This window comes from Rhinopithecus bieti, unplaced genomic scaffold, assembly GCF_001698545.2.
Source record: "Rhinopithecus bieti isolate Rb0 unplaced genomic scaffold, ASM169854v2 scaffold_61954, whole genome shotgun sequence".
NCBI lineage: Eukaryota > Metazoa > Chordata > Mammalia > Primates > Cercopithecidae > Rhinopithecus > Rhinopithecus bieti.
In genome coordinates, this window is record NW_016823336.1 from 31,906 (window position 1) to 43,829 (window position 11,924).

The 11,924-nt window shown below is 35.7% G+C and overlaps 1 pseudogene; it reads right to left on the reverse strand.

The window, feature by feature from the left end:
* Window positions 1–10,050: 10,050 nt before the first annotated feature.
* Window positions 10,051–11,924, reverse strand: part of LOC108521494 (5'-nucleotidase domain-containing protein 1 pseudogene) — a 29,952-nt pseudogene continuing 28,078 nt past the window's right edge.

The window sequence follows — 11,924 nt, forward strand, 5'->3', positions numbered from 1 at the left end:
TACACATATTTAAGAGCTGAATCACAGCTTTATTAAGAATACATTATATTGTCTATTGTTTCCTGGAAGTAAGAATAATATAACCAAGATGTTTTCAAAAAATTTATTAGATTCATGGAGTTATTTTTAGACTAAGCAGTCTCTCCATGAAACATTGTATGTACAATTTTATAAATTAATAAAGAATAAACTATAAAACAAAATGTAATGTTATTTGTTATTATCTTGTTGAAAGTCAAAAGTCCCTACTCTGAATATATATCAAAATTGAATTTCACCGAGGTAAGTTGTTAGTTTAACATTATAGAAATATTAAGAAAGCATGTGCTATCTTCAAGCATACTATCTTTCCACAAATACATTTATCTGGGTATTTCTATGGAATCAGATGCAAAGCAGACTGTAAATACACATTCAGGTATATTGCCTACATGATATCCAATTGCTGTGAGCATCTAATTATTTCTTATCTAGATGTTTGCTCTTACTTACACAAATTTCAAATGTTCTTTTAAAATGGGGAAAGAAACTAAATTTGTCTATGTCCATTCAGTACCATCTAATTGTCAACTCTTTGACAACTTCATTGAAGACAGCAGAGTTGAATCACAAGAAACCTTCTGTCTATGGCTTATTTTGAAATACTTATGAAAGACAGCAGAAACAAACAGAAATCCTGAACAGACCAACATTGAGTAATGAAATTGAATCTGTAATTTAGAAATCTCCCAAGGGGTCGCGGGGGAAAGTCCAGTACCCGACAGACTCACAGCTGAATTCTACCAGACATACAAAGAAGAACTGGTGCCAATCCTACTGTAACTGTTCCAAAAAATCAAGGAGGAAGGAATCCTCCCTAGCTCATTCTATGAAGCTAGTAACAACCTAATACCAAAGCCAGGCAAGAACACAACAACAAAATTACAGACCAATATCGCTGAAGAACATAGATACAAAAATTCTCAACAAAATACTAGCAAACTGAATTGAATAGCACATCAAAAAGATAATACACCACAAGCAAGTGGAACTTATATCAGGGATGCAAGGATGGCTCAGCATATGCAAATCAATACATGTGATTCACCACATAAAGAGAATTAAAAACAAAACCATACAAATATCTCAATAGATGCAGAAAAACATTTGATAAAACTTAGCATCACTTCATGATAAAAACCCTAAACAAACTAGGCATAGAAGTAACACACCTCAAAATAATAAAAGGCATATGTGACAAACCCATAGCCAACATCATACTGAACCTGGAAAAGTTGAAAGTATTCCCCTAAACAACTGGATTAAGACAAAACAAAGATGTCCACTCTTAGCACTCCTATTCAACATAGTAACGGAAATCCTAGAGAGATCAATTAGGAAAGAGAAAGAAATAAAAGGCATCCAAATTAGAAAACAGGAAGTCAAATTATCTCTATTCACCAGTAACATGATCTTATACATAGATAACCCTAAAGACTCTTCCAAAAGACTCCTATATTTGAGAAATGAATTCAATGAAGTATCAGGATACAAAAGCAATGTATGTAAATCAGTGGCATTTCTATACACTAATAAAGGCCAAGCTTAGAAAGAGTCAAGAGCTCAATCCCATTTATAATATCTGCATCTTAAAAACTTAGGAATCCATTTAACTAAGGAGGTAAAATATTTCTACAAAGGAAACTACAAAATACTGAATTAAGAAATAATAGACACAAACAAATGTAAGAAACATTCCATGCTCATGGATGGGAACAATCATTGTCATTAAAATGACCATACTGCCAAAAACAATCTCTAGGTTCAATGCAATTTTTATTACAACACTGTCGGTTTTCACTGAATTAGAAAACACAATTCTAAAATTCATATTGAACCAAAAAGAGCCTGAATATCCAAAGCAATCCTAAGCAAACAGAACAAAACTGGGCACATCACATTACCTGACTTCAATTTATACTACAAGGCTAGAATAACCAGAACTATATGGTACTGATATAAAAATAGACACATAGCTTAATGGAAAAGAATAGAGAACCCAAAAACAAAGTTACATACCTACAGCATACTGTTCTTTGACAAAGTTGACAAAAACAAACACTGAGGAAAGGACACCTTCTTNCTTATTGAAAATAAATATCCTCTTCATAGCAAAAGAAATAATTAACAGCATGAAAAGGCAACCTACAGAATAGGAGAAAATATTCACAAACTATGCATCCGACAAAAGAGTAACATCTAGTATCTTCAAGGAACTCAAACAACTCAAGGAAAAAACCCACTAAAAAGTGGGCAAAGGATATAAACAGATATTCTTCAAAAGAAGGCATGTGAATGACCAAAAATCCTCAGCATTACTATTCATCCTATAAAAGCAAATTAAAACCACACTGAGATACCATCTTATACCAGTCAGAATGGCTATTATAAAAAAGTCAAAAATCAATTTGTGTTGGTGAAGACGCAGAGAAAAGGAAATACTTATGCCTGGTTGGTGGAAGTTTAAATTTGTAGAAACTTTCAAAAACAATATGGAGATTTTCAAAACTAAAATAGAAATACCATTCAGTCCAGCAATTCTACTGCTAGGTATCTACCCGAAAGACAAAGGAAGCTAGTCATATCAAAAAGGTACTTGCACTCGGATATTTGTCACAATACTATTTACAGTAGCAAAGATATGGAATCAAACTAAGTGTCTATTAATGGATAATTGGATAAACAAAATGTGGGCTGTGTGTGTGTGTGCATGTGTGTGTGTGCCTCTGTGTGTGTGTGTGTGTGTGTGTGTGTGTGTGTGTTTACCTGAGTAGTACCATGGAGTACTACTCAGCTCTAAAAAATAATAAAATTATGTATTTTTGAGTAACATGAATGGAACTGGAAGCCATTATTTTAAGTGAAATAACTCAGAAACAGAATGTCAAATATTGCATGTTCTCACTTATAAGCAGGATCTAAACAATGTGTACACAAGGACAATAGAGAGTGAAATAATAGATATTGGAAACTTGGAAAGATGGGAGGGTGGGAGAGCAGTTAGGAATGAGAAATTAACTAATGGGCACAATGTACACTAGACAGTGGTGGTTACACTAAAAGCCTAGACTTCACCACCATACAATATATTCATGTAACAAAATTGCACTTGTGCCCCGTAAATATATAAAAAGAAAAAATTAAAATATCTTCACAAAGACTTCTTGTATCCAAATATTAACAATGGATATTTCAAGGCGGTAGTATTTTAGAGAGAGTTTGAGTTACTTATAATTAATTGCCTATGATGTTTGATTTATGATGTGGAATGTCATATCTGTAAGAGTCTTTATTCCTTACAAACAACACCCATGAACCCAGCAGAAAAGAAAGAATCCTTGGCAATGCCTTCAAGAAGTAATGAAAAGTAAGGCTATGTCAGATTCTGGTAACATTTTTTTTGCAATATTCCAAATTGGTGGTAAGTGATTATGAAACCTCTTATATCAATAGAAAAGGTGGGGGTGGGAAAATTCAAATGGACAACAAACAAGTAATTATATACTCAAATTCACTATTACAATGAAATATCAGTTCTCGCTTATTGCACTGATATTAATTAAGTTAGAGTAGAATGCAGACACATTCTTTGTTAAACAAAATAACCAAGTTTATTAAATAAAGAAAAAGTATACATATAGGAGAAGACATATTCCTTCACTGACTTATGCTTATATTATTCCTTTCTTTGAAGTATCTAACTGACAAATATTTTCTAGTCTAATGATTAGTTCAGTTTATTCTATTCTCATAATCTTCACATACAATGATGTTTGCTTTTATTAAATCTCTGTGACTTTGGTTTTAATTTTAATTTTAGTGAAGGCTGATTTTAACAAGGTGGGAATTAATGATATTTAAAGAATTTACATTCTTACCAACAGTGTATAAGAGTTCCCTTTTCTCCACATTCTCAGAGGCATTTGTTATTACTTGACTTTTGGATATAAACTATTTTAACTGGGGTGAGATAATATCTCATTGTTGTTTTTAATTTGCATTTCTCTGATAATCAATGATGTTGAGCACCTTTTCATATGTCTGTTTGACATTTGTATGGCTTCTTTTGAGAAATGTCTATTTAACGCTTTTGCCCCTTTTAAAAATCAGATTATTGAATTTTTTTCCTATAGAGTTATTTGAGCTCCTTATATATTCTTGTTATGAATCCCTTGTCAGATGGATAGTTAGCAAATATTTTCTCTCCTTCTGTGGGTTGTATCTTCATGTTGTTGACTGTGTCCTTTGCTGTGCAGAAGTTTTTGACTTGATATGATCCCATTTGTTCATTTTTGCTTTGGTTGCCTGTGCTTGTGGGGTATTCAATAAAATTTTGCTCAGACCAATGTCCTGGAGAAGTTCCCCAAAGATGTTTTTGGTAATTTCATAGTTTGAAGTTTTATACTTTAGTCTTCAATCAATTTTGATTTGATTTTTGTATATAGTGAGAAATAATGGTTTAGTTTTATTCTTCTGCATATGACTATCCAGTTTTCCCACGACCATTTATTGAAGTAATTGTGTTTTCCCCAAGGGATGTTCTTGGCACTTCTTTTGTTGAAAATGAGTTCATTACAGACATGTGGATTTGTTTCTGGGTTCTCTATTCTGTTTCATTGGTCTAGGTGCCTGCTTTTATGCCAGTACTAAAATTTATATGAAACCACAAAAGACTCAGAATAGCTAAAGCTAGCCAAAACAAAACAAAACAAAACAAAACAAACGAAAAAAATCCCTGAAGTCATCACATTACTACTATATTATAACTTAAATTCAGGTAATGTGATTACTTCAGTTTCCCCATGCTCCTTCCCACCCCCTTAGGCTAGCTTTAGCTATTCTGCATCTTTTGTGGTTTCATATAAATTTTAAAGTAGTTTTTTCTATCTCTGGAAGAATGTCCTTAGTATTTTGAGAAGGTTTGCACTGAATCTGTAGATTTCTTTGGGCAGTATGGACAGTTAGAAAAATACTCATCCTTCCAATTCATGTACGTGAAATATTATTTCATTTTTTGTTGTCCTCTTCAATTTTTTAATCAATATTTTATAGTTTCCACTTTAGAGATCTTTCCCTTCTTTGGTTAAGTTAGTTCCTAGATAGTTAATTTTATGTATGGCTATTGTAAACAAGTTTACTTTTGATTTCATTTGAAGATTGTTCATTGTTGGCATATAGAAATGTTATTAATTTTTGTACACTGATTTTGTATCCTGCAACTTTACGGATTTTATCAGTTTTAATAGTGTTTTGGAAGCGTCTTTAGGTTTCTTCAAACATAAGATCAGTTCATTTGCAAACAAGAATAATTTCACTTCTTTCTTTCTGATTTGGATGTCCTTTATATCTTTCTCTTGCCTGGCTGATGTAGGTAGGATTTCTATTACTGTATTAGTGTGTTCACACACTGTAAATAAAGACATACCTGAGACTGAGTAATTTATAAAAAGAAAGAGGTTTAATAAACTCACAGTTCTACGTGGCTGGGGAAGCCTCATAATCATAGCCGAGGGCAAAGGAGGAGAAAACACATCTTACATGGTGGCAAGCAAGAGAATGTGTGCAAGGGAACTATCTTTTATAAAACCATCAGAACTCATGAGACTTATTTACTATCACAGTAACACCATGAGAAAAACCAACCTTCATGATTAATTTCTTCCCACCAGACCCTTCCCACGACACATGGGGACTATGGAAACTACAATTAATGATGAGATTTGGGTGGGGATATAAATCTGCCTTTGGCCCATCCCAAATCTCAGGTCATCACATTTCAAAACACAATCATGCCTTCCCAACAAGTCTCCCAAAGTCTTAACTCATTCTAACATTAACCCAAAAGTCCAAATTCGAAGTCTCATCTGAGACAAGGCAAGTCCCTTCTGCCTATGAGCCTGTAAATTCAAAAGCAAGTTAGTTACTTCTTGGACACGATGAGGGTACAGGCATTGGGTAAATATACCCATTCCAAATGGGAAAAATTGGCCAAAACAAAAGGAGCTAAAGGCCCCATGTAAGACCAAAATCTAGCAGAGAAGACAAATCTTAAAGCCCCAAAATGATCTCCTTTGATTCTATGTCTCACATGTGGGTCACACTGATACAAGAGGTGGGCCCCCACAGCCTTGAGCAGCTTCACCCCTGTGACTTTGCTGGGTACAGCCCCCCTTCTGGCTGCTTTGCGTGTCTGTGACTGGCATTGAGTGCCTGTGACTATAGGTGGATCTACGATTCTGGGGTCTGGAGGATGGTGGCCCTCTTCTCACAGCTTCGCTAGGCAGTGCCCCAGTGGGGACTCTGTGTGTGGGCTCCCACCCCGTATTTCCCTTCTGCACTGGCCTACCAGAGGTTCTCCATGAGGGCGCTGCCACTGCAGCACACCTCTGCCTGAATATTCAGGCATTTTCATGCATCTTCTGAAGTCTAGGCAGAGCTTTCCAAACCTCAATTTTTGATTTATATGCACCTGCAGGCCCAACACCATATGTAAGCCACCAAGAACTGGGGCTTGTGCCCTCTGAAGCAACAGCCTGAGCTGTATGTTGACCCCTTTTAGCCACAGCTGAGATTCAGGGGACTAAGTACCAAGACTGCACAAAGCAGAAAAGCCATGGGTCCGGTCCAGAAAAAAAGATATTTTCTCCTAGGTGTCTGAGATTGTGATGGGGGGAATGCTAGGAAGATCTCTAACATGCCCTGGAGACATTTTCTTCATTGTCTTGTTAATTCACATTTGGCTCCTCCTTACTTCTGCAAATTTCTGTAGCTTGCTTGGATTTCTCCTCAGAAAATGGGTTTTTCTTTTCTATCACATTGTCAGGATGAAAAATTTCCAAACCTCTACTCTTCGCTTCCCTTTAAACATAAGTTCCAATTCCAAACCACCTTTCTCAAGTATAAAGTTCCACAGATCTCTACGGCAGGGGCAAAATGCCACCAGATTTTTTTTTTTTTTTTTTCTAAGGCTTAACAAGAGTCACCTCTGCTGCATTTCCCAGCAACTTTTTCACCTTCACTTGAGACCACCTCAACCTGGACTTATTGTCCATATCACTATCATCATTTTGGTCAACACGATTCAACAGGTTTCTAGGAAGTTCTAAAATTTTTCATATTTTCCTGTCTTCTTCAGAGCCCTCCAAACTGTTCCAACCTCTGCCTGCTACCCAGTTCTAAAGTCACTTCCACATTTTTGGGAATTTTTACAATAGCTTTACACCCCACTCTACTGGTACCAATTTGCTGTATCAGTCTGTTGAAATGCTGCTAATAAAGACATAAGTGAGACTGAGTAATTTATAGAGAAAAAATGTTTAATGGACTTACAGTTCCACATGGCTGGGGTGGTCTCACAATCATAGTGGAAGGTGAAGGAGGAGCAAAAGCATGTCTTGCATGGTGGCAGGCAAGAGAGCATGTGCAGGGGAATTGCCCTTTATAAAACCATCAGATCTCCTGACACTTACTCACTATCATGAAAATAGCACAGGAAAGATTCACCCCCACGATTCACTTACTCCTCACCGGGTCCCTACCAGGACATGTGGGGATTGTAGAAACTACCATTCAAGATGAGATTTGGGTGGGGACACAGCCAAACCATATCAAGTATTATGTGGAATAACAGTTGTGAAATTAGGCTTTCTTTTCATTTTCCAGATCTTAGAGGAAACATTTGCAGTTTCTCCCCATTCAGTATGATACTATCTGTGGGTCTTTCATATATGGCTTTTATTATGTCATAGTATGTTTCTTCTAGATTGATGTTTTGTCATTTTTTTTTAATCATTAAGTAATGTTGAATTTTACCAAATGCTTTTTCAGCATCAACTGAAATAATCTTATGGGATTTTCAAGGGAAAAGAGCCTTATTTTAAAATAAATCAATTATTTAAAGTATACTTGAGATAGCATCTTTCATTTAATCCTGAGTTAATTGTGTACAATCACTATAATATTGCAATGACATTCTGGAAATAAGTTCCAAGTACATCACCATATGCTTATTAGTAGCTATCACACAAATCTAGTGACTTTGAGGGAAAGATTTTACTAATTTTTCACTGACTCTGAGATATTCACCTCACAGTATAACTGTGATTTATCTGAACATTTACAAATTTTGACAAAATTCTTTTCTTTCCATTGCAGGCATCAATACGTTAAATTATATACTACAATTCAAGTGAAATAATGATGGTTATCAGTGTGCTTTCTGATACTGCCCATGATAGATAGAGTGAAATTACAGCATAAAGAGTAACCAGAAACCTATATTGTAAACTTTATTTGGCTGCAAATATCTTGCAACAAATAAATACTAATATGACAAATAGTTACTAATACACGTAACACATGGAGCATAACAGTCCTGGATTGTAGTATACCTGTAAAACCCTTTATAGCAGTTTTTTTCCCACCTTTTTTTAAAAAACAAATCACCTTTGTTTTCAATGAGAAAAAATAAATTCAAATTAAATTAATTAAATAGCTTTAACTGTAAATTTATTCCTAATAGAAATTAATACTAAGGAATAAGATTTTGTTGGCTAGGATGTTTTGGAAGGTCAAACGCCATTGTATTGTCTAAGGTTTTTTTCACTCTGTGAACTCAGAAAATCTGAGGTAGGTCTAAGTTAATTTAGAAAATTTATTTTGCCAAGGTTTAGGACATGTCCATGACAGCCTCAGGAAGCCCTGATGACATGTGCCCGAGGTGGCTGGGGCACAGCTTGGTTTTATACATTTTAGAGACATGAAACATCAATCAGCATGTATAAGAAGTACATTGATTCCATCTACAAAGGTGGAGACAACCCAAAGCAAGCCCCTGCCCCCACCCTCGCCACTGGGGCTTCCAGGTCATAGGTAGGTGAGAGACAGATGGTTGAATTTTTTTTTAGTTTCTGGTAAGTCTTTCTAAAGGAGGCAATCAAATATGCATCTATCTGAGCGTTCAGAGGGATAACTTTGAATAGAATAGGAGGCAGGATTGCCCTATGCAGTTCCCACCTTAGTTTTTCCTTAGTGATTTTGGAGGCCCAAGACCAGGTCTCTAATATGTTTTCTTTCATAACCAATTTTGTCTCCATTGAATATGTATGGCTTAAAGTTGATGAAAATACATTAAATAGCCTTTAACATTATTAGAGGGGAAAAAACCTAATGAGTAACAATGGAGTTTGAGATAGTTGACTTCTAGACTATCACTGTTCTGTGCTGGCTGAATGATCTCAGAAGAAATCATGTCTCTTTATTTTCTTGTTTTGGAAAACACAGGAATAGTGTAAAACCTAATTTCTTGGAAAAATTACTTAATCTCACTGGATTCAGAGTTCTTGGTTATTACTTGAAGGAATTGGTATAGACGAGTTGCTGTCAATTCTGGATGCACTTTCCTGGGACATATAAGAGATATCAATGCTCACTTATATTTACCCAAATCAATTAAACCAGTCTCTGTAGGATGTGGTCTAATCAGTGGTTCTACAACTGTAGTGTGAATCAGAATCACCTGAAGCGTTTGTTAAAACAGAGATTGGTAGGCCTCACTCTCAGAGCTTCTGATTCAGTAGGTTTGGGAGGGTGAGGCCTACAAAGTTGTATTATCAAGTTCTCAGGTAACACTATGCTATTGGTCTGTGGACCACACTTTGAGAATGATTGGACTAGGCATATGTGTAAATGTGTGTGTGTATCTTTCTCTCTCTCTCTCTCTCTGTGTGTGTGTGTGTATCTAATCAGGTGAATTCTTATCTCAAAACTCATGGTATAGAAAACACCAATAAGGTTGCTTAAGTTCTAAGATACAGAGATTTTAACATAATAAGAGTTGCTAAACATCAAGATAATTTATATAGAAAAGAGACCTGTGGACAAATATCAACTTATTGGTGACTTTTCATTAAAACTTGTTCTTATAAAGCCTTTTACGGTATTTTTTGAAAACTAACTTTTTTTTTTTTTTTTTTTACTGCATATATTGTTCTTCTTTTCTCCATAGATAGCTTAGTTGATAATCAGTGTCTCATCGTTTGATAAGACCAATGGAAGATTTGAATAGTAGCCAGGTGTTTTCAAATTGCTTGAAGAGAATCTTATAAATTAGTAGTTCAGAGGCAATTCTGCAATTGTTTCAATACGTGGAATTGCAATAGTGCTGTAAGTACTGATTCTTTTACATGACCATGTATAAACCAAGGAGTATTCTGTATTTTTCAGTATCAATAAAGAGCCCAATTTTTTAGATGAACTATTTAAAGGCTTTTCCTTTGGTCCCTTATATTTTCCTTCCTTTCCTAGAGGCCCTCACTCCTCAGGCCTCTCACACCTCATGCCTTCATCCCCTCTCAGTTCCTCCAGGATGAGGACTGTCTCCCATTGTAGTGATGAGCCACTTCATCCCCTCTCAGTGCCTCCAGGATAAGGACTGTCATCTGAATGCATGCTGTCACCAAAATAAACAACCTTGGGCTCAGGTTTGCCAGTCATTTTCTTCAGAACTTTATAGAGGTGGATAGCATTCCCTTGGGGTAGCAGCCAGGTGTATAGAGATGGCAGTGCCTGCTGCTCTTCATTATTCTTGAGTCTCTGGAAAGGCCTCTGACGTAGTAAATGAAAGAAGAAAACAAGCTTCAACACATTTGTAATCACAATGTCAAAAAGGGCTTCAAAATCATTCCCAATGACATCTTCACAGAGAAATCTATCATAATCACTGTGAGAACTGGTAATTAACATAATCGTTTTCCCAGCATTCTTTAGCTGTTGAAGCCATTTTTCTAACAGATTCAGGACAACCATATAAATATCTGCCTGGATCTCTTTTTATTTCTGGAAAATATATACTACAATTTTCCTTAAAAGCTGACATTTTGTAATTGTGTTGAATACCAGCAAATATATCCTTCCAAAATAAAAGAGTTTTGATCACTGTTTGGTTTTGTTAAGTAGTCCACCACTCTGGCACATCAAAAAGTTACTGGAAGGTCAAAGTAGTTATCATAAAACAGTACTCTCCTGAGTGGCAAGCCATTCCAGTGTCCAACAAGAACTACTTCCATTCCTTCTTGTCATATGCCTTTGCCAGCACCTCTGGAGTCAGCATATTGGTGCCATGGCTTTCGCTGAGAAGAGTGCCATTATCTGCAAATTTAATGAAATTCTCGTCTTCTAAATCCAGTGCCAAACCCTTGAAACAGAAAGACCAATCCTCTGGGGTCACATTGAGCATTTCCTTATCATACCTTTTCTCCTAAACTAGAAACTGGGCAAAGCTATTGTAAATGAGCAGGGTGCTTTGGAGCAGGTTGTAGTGACACAGACTGTAGTCTGAGTTTTAGCTGGCAGAGTCACTGGTGACTGGGAAAAACAGCTGAACCATGGCTGCGTGGGGAAAAATGGGGAGTGTCTCAACCTGGCAGGGTGTGAGGAGCAGACAGGTGGGACACTGCCAATCAATCCTATGATTTTTGTCCTTCATTCTGTTAAAATGATGTATCACATTAATTGATTTGTGCATATTGAACCATCCTTGCATCACATAGATAAATCCCACTTGGTCATGATGAATGATCTTTGTAACGTATTTTTGAATTTGGTTTCCCAATATTTTCTTTAAGATTTTGGCTTCATTATTTCTCAGAGATATTAGCCTGTAGTGGTCTTTTATTCACATGTCTTTGTCTGGTTTTGTTATAAGGGCAATACTAGGTTCATAGATGAGTTTGGAAATATTCTCTCCTCCTCTATTTTTCAGAATAGTTCAAGCAAAATTGCTATTTATTCTTTAAATGTTTGATAGAATTCAGCATTGAAGCCATTGGGTCCCAGATTTCTTTTTTAACTTTTATTTATTTATTTATTTATTTATTTATTTATTT